Source organism: Pinus tabuliformis, chromosome 7 (assembly GCF_031772625.1).
Source record: "Pinus tabuliformis cultivar Carrire ecotype Pingquan chromosome 7, CPIR1, whole genome shotgun sequence".
Classification (NCBI taxonomy): domain Eukaryota; kingdom Viridiplantae; phylum Streptophyta; class Pinopsida; order Pinales; family Pinaceae; genus Pinus; species Pinus tabuliformis.
Genome location: NC_142293.1, coordinates 1,450,064,120 through 1,450,090,652, shown reverse-complemented (window position 1 = coordinate 1,450,090,652; position 26,533 = coordinate 1,450,064,120).

The window sequence follows — 26,533 nt, the reverse complement described above, 5'->3', positions numbered from 1 at the left end:
GAGTTGGAAAAATAGATGTTCAAGTTGGACATTCCTTCTACTAAATGATGAATCAAAACTAGTTCCTTTTTGTTTACATGCAATCAGTTTTATTTCCATTTAGATTTGGATATTGAGATGAATAAATTATGATGGAATATCTTATGTGTCTCTTAAGTTAAGAGCTTCTTTCATTTATAATTTATGCATCTTTAGCTTTTGGTTTCAATCTCCGATTCATTAAGTGATAATTGAGGTGAAGGTGGACTTCTTGAGGTCAAGAACCCTTTCAATGTTTCTCTCTTTTTAAACTGATTGAATTAGAGTTATAAGATGTATTATCTTTAGTTTTTGAATGACTTATCTTTCAAGGTTTGGTTATATCTGATCTTCACATATAGTGAACTTGCCTCAAAGCATAAACAACCCGGATTGATAAGAAATAAATGTGTTCATTTAGGACCATAAATTAGCTCAACAGATATATATCATGTTGTGGGCGGAAATCCCAACGGACCACCATTGGCTTATCGGTAAGTGGTGGAACTAGGAGTGCGGAGGTCAGGGGATCAAATCCTGACCTCTCCAAATATATAGGCATTTATTTCTTTTATTAACTTAACTGCCATTATTTGGCACATAGCATAACTATTGGATTAAAATAGTGGCGGTTGTTGTATTAAATATGGCGCATTGGCGCATTTAAGTTTGGGGTAGAGTTTTGTTTGGTGTGTGGGTTGTTGCACGATGCCACATGGGGCCGTTGTGTGGGTGGGGCTAGCGGAGCTGCTGGCCATGGGTTCAACTCCCACCTGCCTCTTTGTTTGTTAATATGTATAGAGTGTAGAGGTTAGGGTGTGGGTTGGGTCCACCGGAGGTGGCCTGGTGACCTCACTTAAATGTTTTAATATTACATGTGGTACGTGGAGTTCGGGCTAGCGGGGTTCATGGCCCATCGGCCATTTTAACATTAATTTTTTTATTATATATAAACATAGTTCGGTGGGTCCGATGGAGGTGACGGGGGTCATATGCCACCACCTGATTATATATATATATATATATATATATATATATATATATATATATATATATATATATATATATATATATATATATATATATATATATATATATATATATATATATATATATATATATATATATATGCATTTTGAAAATTCGTAAAATTGACTGAAGGATTCAATTTAAGTAGGCCACAAATTTTCCCGGAATTTGGCCCAGGTTTGTCGGAATCCAGTGGCCGGATTTTGTCCAAATTACTACCTCCTTAAGCTTGCCTTGTCACCCAAGTCAACCCTGAACTTTGACTGCTCCTAACTTTCGCATACAGACTTGGTTTGATGAATCGTTCACACCACCACGATCACAATGACGAGATCTTCAACATTAACCTAGTTCGATCACAATTCAAACACTTTGATTTTTTACCCTTCCTGAGTCCTCTTAGACTTCTACATGTGCATGGAGCCACCTAGATCAACACATGAAGAAAGAGGAGTATGTATAGGGAAGTGTAATACACGTGTTTGATACTTCCACACATTTTGAGGGCATGCCAATAGAAATGTCAATGTTGTTGGATACACTGGCATTGGTTAGTTTAAGAAAAGTTATCTTCGTCAAATATGTTGTTTTCATGAAGTAATATTTTGAACCAAGAGGATAAATACTTGGCATACCTAGGACATAGTGGTGTTATCTTTTGCTTGTATTGGTGCTTTATTGGTATTCCACCACTAATAACTTCATTACATAGTTGTCTGTTCAGTAGTATATTACAATAGTGACTTATTAAAGGAAAATGATTTTGGTTTGTTTGAACGTCATAAACTCGAAGGAAATTTAGCTTTGAATTAGAAAAATGAAATATATTATAAAAAATATGTTTTCTGATCAAATATAGGCTCATTTCCTGATCATTAAAAAAATGCAGTCATGACAATAAGCAATGATTTTCGACACGGTGAATTACATAACTCTCCAGCTCAAAAACAGGTTAGCATATTCATTTTTGTCTACATCAGAGAAAAATGAATAACATTAAGTTTTCTTTGAATATTTATAAAATCATTTCATAGATTCTAAATGGAAATTGTATGTGCTAATCTTTCTCAATTAATAACAGGGAAAATAAGGGACATACATAATTTGTTGGCTTATAGGAATTGGATTCCTTTTCCCCTGGAATAGTATGCTGACAATTGAAGATTACTACATTGAAGCTATATTCCTGGTTAGTATCACAATTTATAAAGTCTTCCCTTATTATTTTTTAGTTTCATGTTTAATATTGGGTCAACAATACTTTGCTCCACCCATTAGATTTCTACTGACCAGTTTTATTGTTGAAGTGTCACTACTTCTTAAAGATAACTAGAGGAAACTATACAACTACAAAAGTGGTGCATCATACATTCTTAGTAGAAATTTCTCTCTGTTGTGTCTGATTATGTTGGATAAAATCAAAATTTCAATGTACCATAAGCATGCGAATTCCAAATATTGGGATAGAAATATGTTTGTCTATTTGCATTTATTACTTTAGTTGAAGATAACATTTCATCAACAAATGGTGTACACTAAGAACATGGTAGGTAAAAAAATTATTTTTTGGTGACATTTTATTTGCTTTGTTTATACAGGTAATCTAGCCACATAGTGGCCACTATTTCCCAACTAAAGAAAACTTGTTCGAGTTTCTTGTTTTTATGTGAGGAAATGGGATTAACAATATTGTTGATGTTGAGGTATATATCGCATAAATAATTTATAGACTATTTTATTTTATATTCCAGTGTTAATCGACTTTCCTGTCTTATACTCTGCATTGTATCTTCTTCTTCTTATTTTTTTCAAAAAAGGAACTTAGTATTGATGGTAAGAAGCACGAATTGAAGAAAGAGGAAAACAATAACACTAGAGCGACAAAATGCAAATTAAAGAGAGAGAGAAGAGAACTGATCTAGTGGTACTCGTAGAGCCAATATTCAACATAAGACACACACATAGAGAATGATGGTCAAGTCTTCAGAGTTGGTGAATTCATCTGCAATTCCTTGGCAACACAATAATGTTGCTTTGAAGTGACGAAACAATATTTCATGTGTAAATTGTACTCCAACCAATATTAAATTGGAAACTCATATTGTAATACTTGACATTTTATATAATATAATTTATGCGGTTGGAATTATTTATAGTTGCACTTGATATTACTTAGTATTTTAATTAACATATGTAACCTTGAGTTTTCATATTAGATGAACATGTACATTGTATGACATTTTTTTTTTAGTTTAGTTGCAAAATCATACTAATGAATTTATGTTGATTAATAATGAACACATAAAATTAATTTAAAACTAATAAATTAATAGTTTATGTCTATTAATGATGAACACAAATAAAATGAATATATAAATAAATTAATTGATTATAATGATTGTTAAATAAAGTAAATGAAATGAATATAAACTACTAAAGTAGTCATTTATATAATGAATATGAAACTACCAAAAAAGATAAATGACTACTGCAAATGATAAATTTGTGATTAGAAATGACGACTTAATTTTGCATATATACGACTATTAGTAGTTAATTTACAATATCTTATAACACGACTAGAATTTAGTCATATTTCTTTGGTCATTAATTGGTTTCAAATGATGACTAAAATTTGCATAGATATGACTATTAGTAGCTAATTTACAATATCTTATAACACAACTAACATTTTGGTCATATTTCTTTGGCCATTAATTGGTTTTCCCAGGTGATCATTTAGTAATATATTTTGTTGTATATTTCGTCATTAATTGGGACAATTAATGACCAAATCAATGATTAAATCAGTGACCAAATCAATGACTAAATTAATGACCAAATAAATGACTAAATTAATTACCAAATATACTACTAGACAAAAAAATTGAGACAACCAATTAATGGCTAAGCTAAAAACGACTAAAAGTTGATCACGTTATAAGATACTATAAATTAGCTACTATTGGTCACCAACCGAAAATAGTCATTTATATGCAAATTTTAGTCATTTTTTTAGTAACTAATTATCCATTTTGTACTAGTGATATGAACAATTGATATTCATACCATCTCATATATGCTAGTTACTAGCACAATCATGTAAATTAAATTGTTGGCATCGATAAAATTTATCCATAATAAATATAAAAACACTTACTCTCACTTTACCATGGATATTCTTAATCTATAAATACATTTTGTTACAATGTTATAGGACAATACCATGGTTTATCAATACCACATGCCCAAAAAACCATAACTCACTTCACATGGCACTTGTTCATATGAGTTTTTTTTTAATTAATCAATTTAATTGAAAGGAAAAAAGGGGCATTTGTGGTGTAAAGGTCACCAATTTGAAACCTCGTGGGAAAAATCCAACCATGGGTTGGTGTGGCCCAGGCCGAATGTGATCTCTAGGTGATTTTATTGAATCATATTCCCTTGCGTCACAACTACTTAAGCCATATGATAGGAGTGTCAATCATATCACAACTCACATTGCCCAGTAAACAAAAAAAAGGAGGACGAGGGGGGGTTGAGGGCATAACTCCTTTAGAGATAAATATCAACCTTTCATTTGTATATAATACACCATACTACTAGCGTAGACCCATCTTAACTCCAAATCTACCAAGCACCAAGAGGGATCAAATATTTTGACACGAAAACCTATTTTTGAGTTCAAAACTTGAGGAATGGATGGAATATCAAAATATTTGATTCCTCTTAACTCATGGTACTTCTGAAATTAAGATGGATCTATGCTAGTTTTGACCAAACACTAATAAAATGTTTAAAGTATAAGATTTTTTTATTATTTTCACTCATTTTATATAATATATGCATTGTTGACATTGAAATATTTTATTTATGTTTCAAATTCTCCACATTAAATGTTAATAAATGCCTTCTCATATCCAAAAATAAAAAAACATCTCTCTCTCTCTCTCTCTCTCTCTCTCTCTCTCTCTATCTATCTATATATATATATATATATATATATATATATATATATATATATATATATATATAGGGAAATTTGTGGTTTCAATGGGGTTATGCAATGGTTTTTCCATAGGCTCGACCTCAAGTTCTTTTTTTTTATCATTTTCTATAGTCTATGTCATTGGACCATTGTATCTGAGGTGGTATCCAAGTAGATCTCCACTTGCGTGGATGTTGATATGTGTTTTGTGGCATTTATTTTCCAGTGGCAAGAAATTATTTTGATCCTTCTACTCTTTACTACTCACACTTGATATTCCATATCTTTTAAGTTCCATGATGGAGGAGCAGGTGGGCTTTGGCCCAGACAATCCACATCAAGTATCCATATTCATATCACAACTAGAAATCAATATTATAAATTCTGATGATCCATTAATCACTCCTCCTGATTTGGAATCCAAACCATCACCTTTTCATAAGTAGGGAAATTTACCTACCTCAGCTTCTAATCCCATTTTGTCAAGAGGCTTTCGGAGCACTACCCCTTCTCGACCATATTTTGGTTCACATGGCACATGTTCTATTCCCCATTCCAAACAAGCCCTAAAACCTTGTCATGAGAAGTCCATAATAGCCATAGGTGATGACATTTGTTGGCTTGTTGGGGCCTGACCCAGGTTCAGAGTTAATTAGCCAAACAAATCCCTGTATTATTTTCTCTTTCGGCAACAGTCCGCGGGGCACGGACTAAGGTCTCACCTGAAGTAGTATGGGAGGGTGTTAGAACCAGGTTTCCACACCCTTGAGATGTCTAAGAGGTTCAACTGGTCTCACTATTTGTCCTTGTGCACAGGTCGCTTCGCACACTTCCCTGTTCCTCACATCATGATACATTGCCTTTGTGCAGCCCTAACGAGGGGTTGTGGAGCTTTTGTGCTGCTAGAGCCACGTTCTCCGCTATTACCCAAGATCTCGCTTATCTTCCTATACCAGTCAATTACCTTCGTGTACTTGGACGTCTTATGTTATAATTAGTTATACAAAACATTGAAATAAGTTTGTGCAACATATAAACAGTAAAATATGCACATAAATATGGTAAACTTTCTCTTTATTGATTCTTCCAATGGTTACAAACTCGACTTGCCCTGTACACTCAGCTGCAAGGGTCCACGCACTCAGCTGAGAACTACTAGGCCTCTGCTCACTCAGCTACAGAGCCTTTCCCTACCCTACTACCCACAGACACACTTTACACTTTCACTCAATCACTTAGACTTCTCTTCCTCTTCTCTATTCCATCTTAGCTATATTTTCTCTTATACACTTACAGCCTTGCTCTATTTATACAATCCCATGGTCCGTGGACCATTGGTAGGTCTATCCAGCTGACATTACATTACGAAAACTAGGGTGGAAAACCCTGTGACTCTATTAAAATTTCACGCCCCGCGCCCGCAATTCACGGAGCTTTTACAAAAGGATTCGGTCAAAACTTGGGCTTTAAGCCCCAAAACCTGCCTTGGGGGGAATCCATGCCCAACAAGCCCCCAACAAAAACATCATGACTCGCCCTCAAGTCACTCTGTCGGTGTAGAGATCTTTGCACGGAGTTCCTCCAACTCTGCTCGAACTACTGCAACGTCAGCAACACACTGAGCTACTGCCTGCTAGATCTGTTGCATGCGTTGTTTCGAGACCGCTATGTCGAAAGTGCTTCTCTACATCTATGCATGTATCTCATGCATGTGCATGAGCTTTCCTTCAATTTCTGTTGTGATGGTGAAGGCCTCGTTGATCCAAGGTTGAATGCGTGCCTTTAGGATTGCTTCCTTGTGTCGTGCCACTTCCACCTGTTCTTTCAACGCTTTGGCTTATTGCATATGTGCGAGCCTTTGAGTGACGGCCACTGTCTATGAAGTTCCTTTGAAGTTGTTATACTGCTATTGGAGTTCTCGCGCCTCTGTCTCTAAGCGTTGGATGTTGGGGTCCTCTTGTAGATTTGTGAGGACCTCAAATGATTCTTCCAACATGTTGGTGCAGTCTCGCACTGCACTGCCAATCTTGTCCAATCCCGCTGTAATAGTGCTAGCATGTTGTTCTCTAACTTCTGGAGGGGTGGAAAGTTATGCCTTTAACCACAGCTCGGCAATCTGAAGGTTCAGCTCCAGCTAAACCTTTGTCATTTTCTCCTACACCTCATGCACCCCTACTGCTAACCTGTGGATGGGCACCTCTATTGGTGTGTCTATTGGGATGGCCAGCTTCGGGATGCTTTGGAAAGCTTCATCTAGTACCTATACCTGTTGTTGATTCTGCGACACCACTTCATTGCGCTAGAAGCTCAACTATTCCATATTGATTTTCTTCTCGCTGAGGACTTACAATGTGCAACTCTCCCTAACCCATAGTTCTGCAGCTATCCCATCCTGCAGAATGTATAAGGTCTCTCGCGGGAGTGCAGCCATGTTGATGGTGAGATCCTTTAGCACGCTAATCGTAGGCCTGTCAGCCTCATTTGTTGTCACTGGTGCCCCTTCTGGCAGCACTATGGTATTCGTGACTCGAGTGCACAACATATGTTCTACTGCCATTGTTCCGACTACGAGGCTGGTCAAAAGGGTACTAGCCTGAAGAGGGTACACCTGCAACTCCTGCAGCTGCGCTTTAAGGGACCCCAACACAATATGGTTCTCCTGCATGAAATTTTGGAGGGCTTCGGAGGTGACATCGTGCACTGTCTCACCAATGTCGTGTAGATCACCCTTGGTTAGGGTGATCGGGTCAATAGACAACTTCGATGCCTTGACCTTCTTGCGCGACCCTGTCCACTTAGTTTGGTGCTGGCGCTTCAACTGTGTTGACACAGTTTGTGGGTTTTCACTTCCCTCTTCTTCCTCTACTTCCTGCCCATTCGATGGCGACGTTTGGCCCTCACGCGCCTTCGCAGCTGCCTCCCGCATTATTGTTGTTGTTGCGGCCTTTCCCTATTCAGTTGTTGTTTGTGGAGTGTCCCACGCTGCCCGTGCTTCTGCTGCTGCTGCATCCTTCCTCCTCTTTTCTGCCAACTGTGCGATGTGTAATTTGGCCTCTTTTTTCTTTCTTTGCGTCACCTACTTCTCTATCTCTGTGATGTTTAGGGCGCGCCACTCCAGTGGCCATGTCTCCAAGACGTTAAAAATGACATTGTCTGTGGCTACAAATGGTAGCTTCCTTCGTCCCCGTCCTCTTCGATAATTAGGTCCTCTAGGTATTCTTCATCTTCATCGGTCTCTATGGTGATGGCTTTCCCCTTGTCCTCCATTGACAGCTTGGTGCGCAGCAGGTTTCGCGGAGACACATATACAGGAACCATCGCTTGTTTGTCCTTCTTGGGTCTTGGCTTGCGTGGTGATTTCGGGATTTCTTCCAGAATCCTAGCACCTTCTGGAGTATCCCCCACAGTCAAGGACTACGCAACCTCTTCGGCAATCAATTCGGTTATTTCCATAACTTCCTCACCTGTTGTCATCGTGTATGTCCATAAATCTATCACTCCGAACTCAGGGGCTCAATCAATGCTTGGCACAAAACAAACAGGGCTCTTCTCATTCGCTCAATTCACAAATGACCAAGTGTTGTTTGTCGGGTAGCCCTTTGTAATTTATAGCACTTTTTGAATTTGAAGTCAACCGTTCCCCCAAATCTCGTTCATTAATGCTCCCTTGGTGGCAGATGTTCCCAAATATTGCCCATAAATCGTGTCTTAAATGCATGTCGCCCACTACATTTGGTCCAAAGTCGAGCATCCCATCATGAATAGTGACTTCAATGGTCACTTTCTGGCCAACCCACGTGGCAGCGCAACCCCCTATGCGTGGTCTCATACCTTGTGACTCTCTGCTTCTGTGCGCAGCTCCAACATCATGTAGCTCCTGAGTAGAATAGTTTATAGTCTCGTGCTTCCTTTCAATTGCCTGGAGCACTAAGACTGTACTTCCCTCAGCTAGTCAGTTGATCGCACCAACTGTGTAAAGGTTCATCCTATCATCCATCATGTTTCCTAGGAAATACCCAACTTTTATTGTTATGGGCGGCATCGTGCACTTTATCATCAGCAACATGCTACCCTGGTCGACTCGCTTAGTAATGTGCAGTCCAATCCAATGCATCAGACTGATCAATTCATGGCGATAGGCCTAAAATTTGTCCTCAAGATTGTGTGCATCATGCCTTATCACCCTAATATTTTATCGAGGAAATCTTCCTTTATCTCATCCTCCATCTTCTTGACTTCTACATCTACCAGAACACTTTTCTTCCTTAATCATACCCTTTCTTCCTCCAATTCTTGGAGCCTAGAGTTTCTGTGTTGGATTTCTTCTTCGAGGGTTTCATGAACTGTCATATCTACCAGTGCTATCATGTGCGGTCTAAACTTTTCATGTACTATAGGGCTTACAACGTTTGCTTTATACTCCAGCCTTGGCGATGCCTGTGCGGTCAGGTTCTTACACGCGGTTCTATAAGCCCATAGAACCACTGGTACATGTAGGTCCCAGTCAATTCGCTTCGCATTGTGGACCTTATTTAGTGCTTCACATACATTGTTAAATGCTTCTGCGTGGATATACTTCTGCGCACTTGCTCTTTCCATACTTCATGGTCCCAACAGGAGGGGTCGTTCACGCCATTATCTTACCCGCACCTGTTTACTCATCATGTCTCCTACCATGAGGACTATGTGCATTTGTGCAGGTTTTGTACCATATGCCTATATCCACCCAGATAGGTGGGTGCGCGGGGCATTTTTTCCAACCATATTGTTTTTTAATCACATCAGAGGCTTCCCAAATCATGTGTGCATCATTCTTCTATAGTCGCGTGAATCCTCAAAACTTCTTTGGTGCGTACCCCACCATCTTGTGGGCGTAGCTTGCAGTACCCATTTTAGAGCATCGAAACGCTTCTGTTCGGCACTTCTCTTTCAAATCTTTTCAGAAATTCATCCACCATGCTTAACCCATCATATGTAGGTAGCTCTCTTACCTATGTTGCTACGCAGTGCAGCGACCTTGTCATCATGTTATAGTTGAACCTGGTTACCTCGTGTAACTGATTCTGCCATCGTTTTATCTCCTCGTCAGAATATGATGTGCAGGAGTTTTCATGCTCCCATGAGATTCGGCCATCCGCGGTTGGATTTACCCAGTCTTTCTCCCACGTGGTTATCTTGTAGATGCAGTCCAGATCATCGTCATTGTCGTAGTTGCGCACTGGCTCCATGTAGCGCGATCCTTCTGCAGGGTCTAAAGGTACCACTACGCACAGAGACTTTTTCTCAAAGATCATCTTGCGCTTCTTCATATTTATCACTCCATTCATGTCAGTGGCCCAATCTATTCCTAATAGGCCAGGGTAGGGATTACTGTCATCAACAATCTCTATCACTTCGAAATCTACTAGCGTGCTTGCTCCTTCGATATATACTGTGATTCCCTGCAATCTCCCCATAGGTAGGATCTTTTGCTGGTTCACCATTTGCAGTTGGATAGGAGACCATTGTAGCGCAGGCCTACCCATGCACTCCCATGTCTGCTTTGGCAGGATGTTTGCGTCCGATCCTAAATCCAGAATCACTTGGTCCATCTCATATTCCCCAATCTGTGCGGTCAATCGCATCTCTCTTCTTGTTTGCATTATGTGCTTCGCGAGCTTCTAGACTATGCGCGGTACTCCTAGCGTGGTCCCAATACATCTAGTTATGAGTTCTTGTGGCCCCTTTACAGCCTTGCTATCATGCAGCAGCTTCATGTATGTCTCCAAGAATGTGGTGAGCATCGATGGGTCCATTTCCGGCTCCAGTCGATCTTTACTTCCTGAAGTGGAGGCATCAGCAAAGCTCCTCTTAGCTTCCATGAAGGTCTCTTTAGCATGCTCCAAATCAAATTATGGTTCCTTCTTTGGAGCCTTGTGAACCCAGGCACTTTTTTCAAGTTTCTAGCCTTTGTCATCCCCTATTGTAATTCCACTCTGGAGCACGATTTTTACGTTAGATTCTTCCTCGCATGGCTTAGACTTCATCATTTGCAGGTTCTGAGTCAGGGGAGGTTGGAGTGCTCCTTTATCATGCTACCTTGCTATCAGTGTGGGATAATCCTCCATCTCATGATCAAACAACGTACAATATAAGCATGATAGTCGCGTTGGATTTGTACAATCACGGGCATAATGCCCTGGCCCTCCGCAATTGTAACATATCAGCTATCTGCGACCTCTTCCTGGTCCCCCTCCACCTCGGCCTCGTCCACGCCCCTGAAATCCGATGTGTGCCATTCTTGTATTTTGATTGAGGGGTCGTGTTTCGGCCTGAACTCTATAGGTAGGAGTTCGATCCATCATCAACTCATAACTTCTACAAGTGCACTCATCATGTCCTACTAACCTACAGAAATTATAGAACAACTGTTGTGAATTATGTGTATACTTCTGTAATAGATGGTAGTTATCTGTAGCATGCTTTCCTCCTATCTGAAAAATCACACACCATAGTGCAGGCACCGCGCTTGGTCCTACTTGTGCCTCTGGTCTTAGTGGCATTGGCCCTCCTCCCGCAAGGTAATTCGCAAACACCAGGCAGTGGTCCTTGTCATGCCCCTGGCCCTTGCATTTTACGCACCATACCTCATCGCGCATCTCTGGGTGGGTTGTCCTGTCTTGTTTCAAACTCTGCATCTCCAGGCACAAGTTTTTCAACTGCACATGAATCTACTACACTCCTAGGTTAGGATATTGTATCGAGGTCTCATGCAATCTCATCGCGACTTCCAAGGCCTCGACCTGAGTGCTTAGCCTCTGTTGTGACAATGCATTCCATAGATGTGGTGTTAACGATGCTACAAACCATTCACGGTGTTGCCCATTTGTCAACGTCATGTTCTCTTCACAAGTTGTGCACTTTAGTCTCTGATCCAACTCCTAGGGGGTCTCACTTGGTAGCATTGTGATTTCCTTGAACCCAATGATCAACTATGCCTCCGACTTTTGCCTGCTAAATTGTTTGTTTAACGCCACTTGGATATCCGCGATCCCCACATTCGGATTGTCATTTGAATTCTTAATGTTCCAAGTCAACACACGATCCTCTAGAGCGCTGACCAGCGTTGCCTTCTTTATATTGTCATCTGTGACTCCCTGTGCTTCCCATACTGCTTTTATCACAAACTAGAACTGATCTAGATCTTCATTCCCTGCTCCCTAAAAAATTGGTAGCTTTACCGCACTTTCCATATTGCTTCGCGGTGGTGGTGGAGGTGGTATGGGCGAAAATGGGGGTGAATATGGTGAAACTAACGATGGTGTGGATGGGGGTGGTATGCGTGGAATTCTTTGTCTTATCAGATTGATCGCACTTCTTGGTGAGACCTTCGCGAGCTCTTCTTTGCCACCTCGCAGAGGTGAAATCAAGGGGCTAGTTTCTAGTTCTGTGCTACCTTTGTTTCTGTAGATTCTCCCACTTCACATAGCCCCAAACATTAATTTATTCACATAACATGCCTTTCACACAGTAGCATTTTAATCTAAGTGTTTAAAGATTTAACGTACTTACCTCGTGGTCCTTTGAGAAAGCATCATTCTGCCTTGCTATAACTGACTGAAGTATCTACCACAAATTCGGTGATGAATCCTCTTATGATTCAATTGAGCCAGTGATCAACAGTGTGCGTGATCTTATCTTCTGATGCTTCCAGTTTTCACACCAATTCTGGAGTCCACACAATAGGTTTTTCATTTTTACACCTTCCTTGGCTATCTACTAGCTTCGCGATCCACTCGTACAATTCAGTGGGGAAGGGTGTAAAGAAAATTCCATGGATCTCTATATATAAGTAGCAGTCTAACCACTCTTCCTTTGATAGTCACGGATTCCTATTTTTCTGCGCCATGAACTCATGAATCTTCTTTTCCAACCAATCTTCAATTCCTTTCTTTTTCGGATTCCAGTGATACGACATCAGACATCTCTATGCAGATCCTGGTCCCGGCATTGGAACCATTTGTTCGCTTGTTGGGGCCTGACCCAGGTTCGGAGTTAATTAGCCAAACAAATCCATATACTACTAGCCCTTTTGGAAATAGTCTGTGAGGTGCGGAATGAGGTCTCACTCGAAGTAGTATGGGAGGGTGTTAGAACCAAGTTTCCACACCCTTTAGATATCTTAGAGGTTCGACTGGTCTCACTGTTTGTCCCTGCGCGCAGGTCGCTTCGTGCACTTCCCTGTTCCTCACACCCTGATACATTGCCTTCGCACAACCCTAACTAGGGATTGTGGAGCTTCCACGCTGCTAGAGCCACGTTTTGTGCTATTACCTAAGATCTTACTTATCTTCCTATACAAGTTAATTACCTTCACGTACATGGATGTCTTATGTTATAATTAGTTTTACAGAATATTTAAATAAGTTTGTGCAACATATAAACAGTAAAAGATGCACAGAAATGTGGTAAACTTTCTCTTTATTGATTCTTTCAATGGTTACAGACTCGACCTGCCCTACACACTCAGTTTCAAGGGTCTACGCGCTCATTTGTGGACTACTAGGACTCTACGCACTTAGATATAGAGCCTTTCCCTACCCTACGACCCACAGACACACTTTACACTTTCACTCAATCGCTTAGACTTCTCTTCCTCTTCTCTATTCCATCTTAGCTATATGTTCTCTTATACATTTAGAGCCTCACTCTATTTATACAATCCCATGGTCTACGGACCATGGGTAGGTCTATCCAGCAGACATTACATTACAAAAACTAGGGCGAACAACCCTATGACTCTATTATAATTTCGCACCCTGCGCCCGCAATTCACGGAGATTTTACAAAAGGATTCTGTCAAAACTTGGGCTTTAAGCCCCAAAACCTGCCTTGGGGGGGATTCCATGCCCAATAACATTCCCCTCTTATAAATCCCTATTATTCAAGAGAGGGCTTTGGTGGGATGTTTTACGGGTAAGATGATTAGTCCACCAAATCTCAAGAACTGGTTATAATCGAATTGAATGCTATTATTGGGTGCCACTCTTAAATTCCATGTGATGATTCACAACTGGTTCTATATGAAGTTATCTTCTGTAAATGAATATTTTTTCATTAAATATGAGGAGATTCATGGATGCTCCCAAAATACATACCCTCAAGAGGCTTATTCATAACAATAACTATGATCTCATAATGATTTAAGAAACAATGATTACACAAGCCGATGATAACACAGAATGTAAGGGCTCTTTTACTTAAACCTCCATTATTTTTTTGGAATCCTTTGATTTTAGAAGAAATTAGAAATCGCATTGGTCAGTTCATGAAATTTGAAGAGGATTGTTATATATATATATATATATATATATATATATATATATATATATATATATATATATATATATATATATATATATATATATATATATATATATATATATATGTATGTATATATGTATATATGTATATATATATATATATAGAGAGAGAGAGAGAACTCAATTGGTCGAGTACCCATCGCATAAGCACCCCCCTTGCTATGAGAGGTCACAGACCAATTCTCCTCGACACCCTCAAGGTTCGGCTATGATATGATCCGGCAGGACTGATCCCTTCAAGTGGATCTACTTAGGACTATTTCTATGGATGTAATGATCATTGATATCCAAATTTCCTGAAACATATATATATATATATATATATATATATATATATATATATATATATATATATATATATATATATATATATATATATAACCTAATGTTTCAAATTTAAACAACATAAACATCGGATTCAGCCTGAGCTCCTAGTGGTTCATTCATCTAACCATATATGAGAGCCACTTTTGATTCTAAGATGTTTTGTTCATAAATTGCCCTCGATTCTTTCATTTCCATGTAAAGATCATTCCCTTTATAGGTAGATTCTCCTACTCCTCAAAATATAGATACCTCTCCATGAGCCTTAGCAAGGCATGACAAAAGAGTTGCATGGGTACAGGTGGATGTTAATATGAAGGAAATTTTACTCAAGAAAATTGTGTTATGCTATCAAGAGAGAACTTGGATTCAACAATTTAACTATTGGCAACTACCCTTCAAGTGCTACGCCTTTCATAATGTAGGCCATTTAGTCGATTCATGTGTACATAATTTCAATAAAACTCAACCTCCTAGGATGAAATTGGTTAAGAAATCTCTTGTTCTTAAAGCACAAATATCTCGTGAAAATAAAGGGAATTTGATGGAATGAAAAGAAATATCTATTGCTATGATAATTGAGATGCTACCAGTAAAGGAACATAATACCAATTTCCCAACCAGAGCTTTTGGGTATGCATTTTCTAAACTCTCCTTTCCATCCTTCTTTAGAAATTAAAAATAATGTGGGGAATCATAAGGAAATCAATTTATGCACTGAAGAAGATTTGAAAATCTATTTAATAACTTCAAAATATCCTTTGTCTATGACAATGGTTTCTTCATCTAGGTCTCCCATCATTCTGTCAAATATGAATATCCCTCCACCTCTGGTCAACTACTTTGATTCATTGTCCCCTACTTAATTCCTTCCATGTGAACCTTCATTTCTATTTCCCCCAGGTATCTGTCATATATTTCCTTGTCATAATCTTCCCATGAGGGGAAGATATCTTATCCCAATTTATCATGCATGGATTGTAATGATGATTCTCCAATCTCTAGAGCCTTAGCCTCAACCTCTCCCTCCGTTGGACATGGCGATAGGAAATCGAACTTGTGTAAAGCTCAAAGTAAGGCTAAAGAGGATATACATAAAAGAAAAAAATTATGATTAATAGGGCACTGAGAGCGAAAGGTCCCCTTTGGGGTTGTAAATGAAGATTTTTTCATGAAATATGAGAAGGTCCAGGGATGCTCCCAAAATACATACCCTCAAGAGGCTTATTCATAACAATAATTCTAATCTCATAATGATTCAAGAAACAATGATTGATGGTGATAAAGTTAAGGACATTGTAGCTCCATGGCTTCATAATTGGTGTTTTCTTCCCCTCAATTCCTTGGGACGATATGGGGGTTTAATTATAGCTTGGAACTCTTCTTTCAATCTTCACTCATCATCAATTAAACCATGATACATATGAATGGATGTGGGGGCTCTTGAATTAAGTGTCGATATTCACATTGTGAATATTTACGAACCTTATGTGGATCATAAATCCTTTCTGGACAGCATTGTTGTCACTAGAGTTTTCGACCTTCAACCTATTATATTAGGTGGTGAGATCAATTTCACAACCATGATTAAGGAGGTGCATAGAAACACAGTGGAAATACATCCACTAGAAGAATACTTCTCTCATTTTATTAGCTCTTATAATCTCATTGATATGGAACCTATCTCTCTCATTCCTATGCAGAGGAGTTCTAGCTCCAATGATGAAGCAATAGCCAAAAGAATTGATTGGTTTCTTATTTCCGATTTTTCTTCTCCCTTGACACTAAAATGAAAACTTGGGTCGAAGAAGGCGGTATTTCAGATCATTGCATAATACTCTTGGAAATGGCTAAAGTCGATTTGGAATCTCTTATTCCCTTTTCTTTCAACCATGTATGGCCTATAGAAGAGGATTATATTAAAATTTTAGAAACATAGTGGGTTCCCCTTCGCTTGAATTTCCCTAATACCTTTTTATGTATAAAATGACATAGAACTTGAATATCGAAGAAAATAAATCTAGAATTTAGGCTAAGGAGTATCAAGAAAAGGTAGAGGTTGTACTGAAGGAGTTAGAACATAAGATTCATGACATATACTCCTTGAATGATGTAGGCTTGTTCTCTGATGCAGTCACCGAAAATATATGTAATATGGAATGCAGGAAAATGAGCTCCTCACCAGGGAGAAAGAAACATGGCATTTAAGAAGTCAAGCTATATGGATTAGAGAGGGAGATAACAACACCAAGTTATTTCATATTTTTTCCAACATGAGGAAAAACATGAATACAATCTAGTCCATCAAGGATTAAAATGGTGCATCCTTCACATCCTTTCAAGATACTATGAAGTTAGGATCCCATCATTTCAAGTCTCTTTTTACACAACATGATGGTTTTCCTATTCATGATATTTTAGAATCTTTTTCCTTGTTTCCTCAATCCATATCAGATGAGATGAATGATTCATAGTCTATCGAGGTTTCAGAGGGTGAGCTCTTTGAATTTATCTCATGTATGCAAAGAGGTAAGTGATTTGATCCAGATGGATTTACGATGGAGTTTTTTTAGGATTCTTTGATCTCATTAAAGAGGATATTCTTAAGTTCGTTAGAGAAATATCACAGGGCATGAGAAAATTCTTGGGATCTCTAAACTCGAATTTCATTGCATTGATCCCGAAAGTTCAAAAAATTGAATATTCAAATAACTTTTGCCCTATATCCTATTGAAATTTATTTACAAATTAATATAAAAAATCATAGCCACTATATTAAAAGTTATGCTTAACAATATTATATTAGAAGAGTAATTTGGATTTCTTCACAATAGGAAAATACATGATGTAGACTCACTTGTTGAGGAAACTCTTTAGTCCAGGAAGACTAAGCATATAAGTGTTGATTCCATTAAGATGAACCTATATAAATAATATGATAGGGAAAATTGGACTTTCATGAGGCATGTACTAATCCAGCTACGCATGAACTTCAAGATGGTGAACTAGATTATGGAGTGCATCCAACCAGCTAGTTTTGTTGTGCTCATAAATGGGTGCTCGTACTCCTTTTTCAATGCATCTCAAGTGCTCCAACAAGGGTAACTTCCCTTTACCCCCCCCCCCCCCCCCCCCCCTTTTTATTAATTTTTAAATCTCTTCACAGACTCATGCATGATGCCATAATTAAAGAGGATTTAAAAGGGGTGAGTATATCTCGATCTGTAGCCATTTCACACCTCTTATTTTTGGATGACAATTTCCTATTTATCTTAGGTACCATCCATTTCTTCCAAGTATTAAATCGCTTATTGGATTGTTTCACATTTATCAAAATAATGGTTATAAATTACCAAAAATCTTATATGTCTAATGCCTCCTCCCACATTTATCCAATATCACTAGCCTTCTAGGGTAAACATGAGATGAAGAGTTATTATGACATGACCCAAACTCCTAGCTCCAGTTAAGGTAGTGGGGCATAAAACTAACAAAAAGCTGACAAATCACAACATCCCTCAGGGCTACAGGACACTCAGGGGCCAAGGAAACACCCCCAGTGACCAAACCCTGAGTTGGGGCTCCTTTTCACTGACCTAGACCCCAATCGCATGCATGGAAATGCCTGGGTGTGGTTGATGACCTCCAAGCAACACAATAGTGCCTGAGTGCAGTTGTGACCTAACTTGCCCAGTTCAAAGGGTGAGGTCTCAAGATCTGAGCCACAATTCCTGGCCAACCTCCATACCACACATGAGGCTCTCTAGAATGATACATGACATGAAAATCGGGCTAAACATTCAAAATCAAGTCAAAAATGTGACCCAGACTAACCAGAACAAGCTAGGCATTTCCTCAAACACATGGTAAACATGTAAGCTACATGTCATGAATGCATATCTAATCATAATATTCTAAGATTCATCTAAGAATCACCAAGTAGGCTATATTGTCTCTCCTCATAGCTGAAACAACACTAGTTGATCCATGCATTCATCAACCTTTCATATATTCATAAAAACATGTCAAGATCCATTTGTAATATACATCACATAACCAACAAATAACCAACATAGAAACCATGGAAACTCAGCCATAATATCTCCAAAATAATCACTACAAATACTCATAGATAAAAATAAGGAAATGTCTCATATTAACATATGAAAATACCAACCAAGTCAGGGACTTCCACGTACCACCTGACCATAGATTGTGCTGAACCAATTCTCTCTCTTTCATGCAATCACCCCTACACCATATTCCAAGCATGAACATGGGATCTCATGGAATAATAAAAACAAAACCAAACTAGGGATTTCAAAGGTCAAATCATCTCAACCATAAACCACAGTGATTCCACCTCCATGGTCGGACATCACTAACACCAACCAAATCAATCTCTACCCAAGTTGTTTAGGGCTCCAGGAACTAGTAACTCAACCCACAACCTTCCAGAACTCTAGAGCATTTGTCCAGTTTGACTCCATAAACTAGTAACTCAACCCACCAAGGGCTCCAAAGTGTTTGTTCCAAACTAGTTTCTAGGACTAGTAGCTCAACCCAAATTGTTACAGGGCTTCTATAGCATTTGTTCCAACCCACAGACATAAGGAATTATGAGCACCAACCATAAAACAATCAAGTGGAAAAACCCACAACACCATGGTTATCTAGGAAATGGAAAGGTAAGGCTAAAGCCACTATCTTCTAAGAAAATCCTCCATGCTAATGAAAACACATAACCATAAAATCACATGCATATACAATGCATCCATAAATCATCAAGTAAATCACACATGCAATGCAATCTAGTTGTAGTTGTTGATCCAAATGTTCCCTTATGCTTTTCTACTTTCATTTGTCGTCTTTCTCTAAATCCATTATATTCCAAAGTGCTCCAAGAATGCTCTAAGAATACTCCAAGAATACTCTAAGTGTGCAAGAGTATGAGAGAATGAATGAGAGAGCCAAAGACCAAATTGAAAAAATCTTAACCAACAAAATATCAACTGAAAAAAAGTTGCGAACAAATCCTCATAAGCCTTTTTATCATTGAGTCCTCTATTTTCTTCAGTTTCCTTCATTTTTACTTTAATTTCCCTCTCATGCAAATCTGTGACTTTCACCTTCCTTTTCTCCTATTTTCCTCTATTTTCATAAATAAAATGCCAATTATTACCTCTTTGCTTTTGCCAATTCCCATAGCCATAAATTAATCAGCAGTGATAGCCATCACTACATTTTTCCCAACATTTAGCATGGAATATGTGTCCCATGACCTTGGTATTATTTTTATTTACATAGGAAATCAACCAGGGGGTGTTACAGTATGATCCTTCATAATCTATCAAATGTTTCTCCCTCATGTTTCCAGAAATTATTTTTGTTCCTGTCAAAATCCATAGAATCAAGAGTGAAATACTTAGGATTCGTGGTAAAAGCAAATGACTACATATTTGATGATTGGATTTGGTTGTACAAAGCAGTGGAAAAGTGCATTGTGATTTGAACCAATAGACTTTTATCTAGGGTGGACATCTGGTACTAGTTAAACCAGTCCTTGAAATTATCCAGGTGTATTGAATTTTGATTGCTTTAGCCCTTAAATAAATCCTCAATAAAACCAGAAGCTAAGTTTTTGGTTTCTATAGACTAGTAATGTAAAGTTTAGAAGGTTCCATCTTGTATCTCGGTCTAATATTTCCATGCCTAAATTGATGAGAGCTTGGAGACATAAAAATATGCATATTTTCTATCAATATCTAGCGACATGTAGTTGTAACGAACAAAGTTCATATACGTAGTTTAATAATCAGAATATCTGGTATATAAGAATGTCCATCATGGAGCATATAATATATTATATAAGAATATTTGAATACAAGTGAGATGATTGTTACAAATGAGGGCTCGCTTATATACCTAGGCAAGTGCCCTTTCATGAACGACCATGTCCCTTAGAGATATGCCTCCTCATAAATAATTACTATTAAATTAATCATTATTGCTATCTATTATTATTTATATTTTTTGTATATATTTTGTTCATAACATTGCCTTCCTCTTCAAATCTTATTGTTAATAAGGCATATCATATGTTCTTTGTCTTTGTAATCTATTTTCATATTTTGGAATTCTTCGATCTTTCATCTATGTTAATACACGTTGATAAGATATTTGGAAAGATGAATACAATTTTCGAACTGAGAAGGGATCTGACCATCCTAAATCAATTTTCTGTGGAATCTTGCAGTTACTAGAAACTTGTGATGAATTATTATCATAGGACTAGATTGCATGAACTTCAGTATTCCTTGGAACATAAGTTTGTTTTTTATTCCGAGTGATACAGGTACGCAGACTAATTGAGATGTTTTTTCTTGTGATTCAGATGTCGTTAAGGAGTTCTTCTAGTTTGATTTTCCCTTATTATGCATGTGACAACTTCCTGATTTTCATCAGGTACTGATGTTGTTGAGTTGTCTACTTAATCATCACGTGGAATTTATATCATTTGAACTACAACCTCTGAATACGTCTTTACTTCAGTTGGATTTGGATTTGTCTAAAATATGAGATTAATGGGATTTGTGTTTTTTCTCTTTTATTCAACTTGGGCTATTACATATGAAGACTTCGATACTTCTTTTTTTAGGAATTCTTCTAATTTGTTTTTCAATGATTTATTATCATCCTTAATTTTCTTAATTTGAATGAGTAGACTTTGATTATAGTTTCTAAGATGTAAGAGTTCTTTGGTTTCTAATTCATTAACCTTATTTTCAATTTTTTGACTTTTAAACTTCTCATCTTTTAAACACTTGATTTTACTAATAATTTTTTATTAAGGTTCTTTAAGCATAGATTTTCCTCTTCTTTCTTCAATAGACTTTCATTGAGCTTCTTTTCAGAACCTTCCTTTCTTGTTCTAAATTGTACTTCTTAGTTTTACACAACCTGATTTGTGCAAGTAGTTTCTGGATATGATCTTTTAAATGAGAATTTTCTTCGTTTTTATTGGGTATTCTTAGAAAATTATATATTACGGAGCAATGGAACACATAAAATATTGCAGAAATATAAACACAGAAAACGCACAAAACAAGAAAGACACAGATATACGTGGTTCACCCAGTTTGGGCTACGTCCACCCTGAACAGCCAGTCCTTCCTTTCTATTATCCGGCAAAATGAAGAGATACAACCTACATCAAAACCACTGTAATATCCTCTGTTTTCTCTCACAGTCTCACCTCTATGTTTCTCGCTCACCGAATACACATCTATATCACAGCCTCAAATACAATGCCCTCATATAAAGAGAGGGGTTGCCTTCTAGGTCAAAAAACCCTAAACTAAACATAAGTTCTACCGTCAGATCATCCGCCTAATGAACGACCCAGATTGACTAGAAATTACTATACTTTTACAAGGCAATTTTACAGTTGTTTTTAGCTTCGGGGGCAGCGCCCCCGAAACCCCCCGCCAGGGGGGGGCTCCCAAAAGTCGCTGCCGCCCCCCCCTAGACCCCCCACGGCAACGATTATTTTATGGGCGGCGTTGCCGCCCCATTTTGAACTGGGGTCCAATATGTCGGTACTATAGAAGATAATCAGGCTCCACACCCAACAATCTCCCACTTGGAGACTGATTGTAGCAACTCCACCGCTGCTCCATTTGCTGGACAATGACTCCTCTTTGGACCTGGCTGTTTCTCATCTTCATCGTCATCCTTGAAGACCAACTGAAACTGAGCATATTCTCAGTTTCTCCCTGGTTACAACTTTTGTTAGCATATCTGCAGGGTTCTGGCTAGTGTGTATCTTTTCCAGCTTCAACTCTCCATCTTCCAACACTGATCGTATGAAATGGTACTTGAGTTGTATGTGTTTTGTCCTGGGATGAAATGCTGAGTTCTTTGCAAGATGAATGGCACTTTGACTATCACTGTATAACGTGCCCATATCATGCTCCTTACCCAATTCACCCATAAACCTTTGTAACCAAATCATTTCTTTACTAGCCTCTGTAGCAGCAACATACTCTGCTTCTGTTGTTGAGAGTGCAAAAACACTTTGGATTTTTGAAACCCAACTGAAAGTTGTTCCTCCGACAGTAAATACATATCCTGTAGTGCTCCTCCTATTATCTCTGTCACCTGCCATATCTGCATCAACATATCCTTGTAGGGATATGTTTGAACCACCAAAGCATAATGCCTAATTTGTGGTACCTCTCAAATATCTGAGAATCCATTTCACTGCCATCCAATGTTCCTTTCCTGGATTGTTCATGCACCTGCTTACAACTCCCACTGCATGTGCAATATCAGGCCTTGTGCAGACCATTGCATGCATTAAACTTCCAACTGTTGATGCATATGGAACTTTAGACATATAATCCATGTCTTCTTGGGTCTTTGGGCACATTTCTTTGCTAAGTTTGAAATGGCTAGCAAAAGGTGTACTAACTGGTTTTTCATTTTGCATGTTAAATCTTTTCAACACCTTTTGTATGTACTCATTCTGAGACAATGTTAATTTTCTATTTTTCCTGTCTCTAGTTATTCTCATACCAAGGATTTGTTTTGCAGCACCCAAATCCTTCATTGCAAATGAATTTGCCAATTTTCTTTTGAGCACATTTATTTCCTGCATTTTAGATCCTGCAACAAGCATGTCATCTACATACAATAACAATATAATATAGCTGCCATCATTTTGCTTTTTCAGATAAACACAATGATCAAAGTGACATCTAGTATAACCTTGTTCAGACATAAACTTGTCAAATTTTAGATACCACTGCCTTGGAGCCTGTTTTAAACCATACAAGCTCTTCTTCAACCTGCACACAAGTTTCTCCTTCCCTTTCACCTCATATCCTTGTGGCTGCTGCATATATATCTCTTCCTCCAAATCCCCATGGAGAAAGGTTGTCTTTACATCTAACTGCTCAAGATGCAAATCTTCAGTTGCTACAAGACTTAAAATAGTTCTGATTGGAGTCATTTCAACAACAGGAGAAAATATTTTATCAAAATCAATACCTTTCTTCTGTGCAAACCCCTTCACCACAAGTCTAGCTTTGTACCTTTGCTTTCCTCCATCTTCTTCCTTCAGCCTGTAAACCCATTTATTCTTCAATGTAGTTTTTCCTGTAGGCAACCTGACTAAATCCCAAGTCTGGTTATGCATTAAGGAGTCCATCTCTTCTTCCATGGCTACCTCCCACTTCTTCTTGCTTTCAACCTGCATTGCTTCTTCATAACATTCAGGTTCACCAGAATCAGTCAACAATAAATAATATAATGAAGGAGAGTATTGTTCAGGAGGTCTACTTGTCCTGGTAGATCTTCTAACACCACTTTCAGGTGTTTGGGGTGCATGTTGTTGTTGTGATGGTTGCTGTTGTTATGGTTGTTGATTATTATTATTTTCAGGCACCTTTACTTTTTTAGTAATTTCATCAAGAACTGCGTATTCCTTGTTTTCTTTTTCTTGTTTCTTTTCCTGCAACTGATTCTTATACAAGACCTTTTCATTGAATATTACATGTCTGCTCCTAATGATTTTGTGATTTTCATAATCATATAAGCGATAACCAAAATCATTAACACCATATCCAATAAAGGTACATTTCTTTGACTTTGCCTCAAGCTTTGTTCTATTTTCTTTATCAATATGGACAAAGGCCTCACAACCAAAAGGTTTTAAAATAGAGTAGTTTACCTTTTTCCCTGTCCATGCTTCCTCTGGAACACCACCATCCAAGGAACTTGAAGGTCCTCTGTTTATTAAATAAACAACAGTATCTACAGCATCTGCCCAAAACTGTAAAGGCAATCCTGCATGCAATCTCATGCACCTTGCACGCTCCATGATTGTTCTGTTCATCCTTTCTGACACACCATTTTCTTGTGGTGTTCTTGGAACTGTCTTCTCTCTGTGAATTCCATGCTCTAAACAGTACCTATCAAACTCATTGCTGCAATATTCACCTCCATTGTCTGATCTAAGACACTTCAATTTCTTTCCTGTCTCAATCTCAACCAAAGCTTTCCATTTCTTGAAAGTATCAAATACATCAGATTTATTCTTAATACAATAAATCCAAGTTTTTCTAGTTGCATCATCAATAAAAGTAACATAATAATGAGAGCCACCGAGAGATGATACCTAAGCAGGTCCCCATACGTCTGTATGCACAAGCTCTAATTTTTCGTTCTTCTTTTCTTTCCCAACTTTGAGAAATCTGACTCTCTTCTGTTTTCCATAAATGCAGTTCTCACAGAAATCCAAATCAACATTCTTCAAACCTGGCAACAAATTCCTTGAGCGAAGAATCTTCATCCCTTTTTCACTCATGTGTCCGAGCCTATGATGCCATAATGCTGCATCTGCTCCTCTGGAAGTTAAAGCATTAATAGAGTTAGAAATACCATTGCATAAATACAATGTACCAACCTTTTCACCTTTTGCTATTACCAGGGCTCCTTTAGTGACCTTCCAAGCTTTATCTGTGAAAGTTGTCACACAACCTTCACTGCCTAACTGCCCTGTTGAAATCAGATTTTTCTTTAGATCTGGAACATGCCTTACCTCCTTTAGTAGCCATTGGTTTCCATTCTGCTGTTTTACAAGAACCTTACCCATTCCAACGATTTTACAGGGTTTATCATCACCTAGACGAACTTGTCCAAAATCTCCTTGAACATAGTCATGAAAGTATTTCTTATCAGGTGTGGCATGGAATGAAGCCCCTGAATCTACCACCCAGGAATCAGTAATATTTTCGAAAGAAAGAATCAAAGCATCTTGTAACACCTCACCTGTCACATTTGCTACATGATTGTTTTCTTGCTGTGCATCTCCTTCTTTTCCCTTTCGAGATCTACAGTCTTTCTTTAGGTGTCCTTTCTTTCCACATTTCCAGCACACTATCCCCGATCTGGACTTGGATCTACCTTTCCTTGATTTACTGCGATATCCTGAGCTCTTTCCTCTTTCCATTTTTCTTCCTCTAGACTCTGCACTCAAAGCATTTCCCGATGTCTCACCGGAGCTTTTCCGTCGCATTTCTTCGCTAAGGATAGCACCAACAACATCATCAAACTTTAAAGTACTAGATCCAGAAACAGAGTTACTGATGGCCATTACGAAACCATTCCAGCTTTCTGGTAACGAGCATAAGAATAACAGAGCTCTAATTTCATCATCAAAGTTTACCCCTACAGAACTTAACTGACTTGTAACTGTATTAAAATCATTTAAATGGTCTGCAACATATCCACCTTCCGACATCTTCATATTAAATAACCGTTTCATAAGAAATACCTTGTTCGAGGCCGAGGGTTTTTCATATAGTTTCGACAATGCCTCCATCAAACCTGCTGTCGTGGTTTCCTTCGAAATGTTGAAAGCGACTGACGCAGCAAGGCACAGCCGTATTGTTCCGAGTGCCTTTCTATCGAGAAGGTTCCATTCTTCGTCTTTCATACCCGTCGGCATCTTTGTTTTTCCGCCCAATGGTAGGTATAGATCTTTCTGATACAGATAATCTTCCATCTGCATCTTCCACAGCGAGAAGTTTTGGCCGTTAAATTTCTTGACCCTAAACTTACCATCTTCCGCCATTGCTCCCACTCGAACCAGGAACCCTTCTTTCTTGCGAGTTTATCAGCCAAATAGACCTTCGGCTCTGATACCAGTTGTTAGAAAATTATATATTACGGAGCAATGGAACACATAAAATATTGCAGAAATATAAACATAGAAAACGCACAAAACAAGAAAGACACAGATATA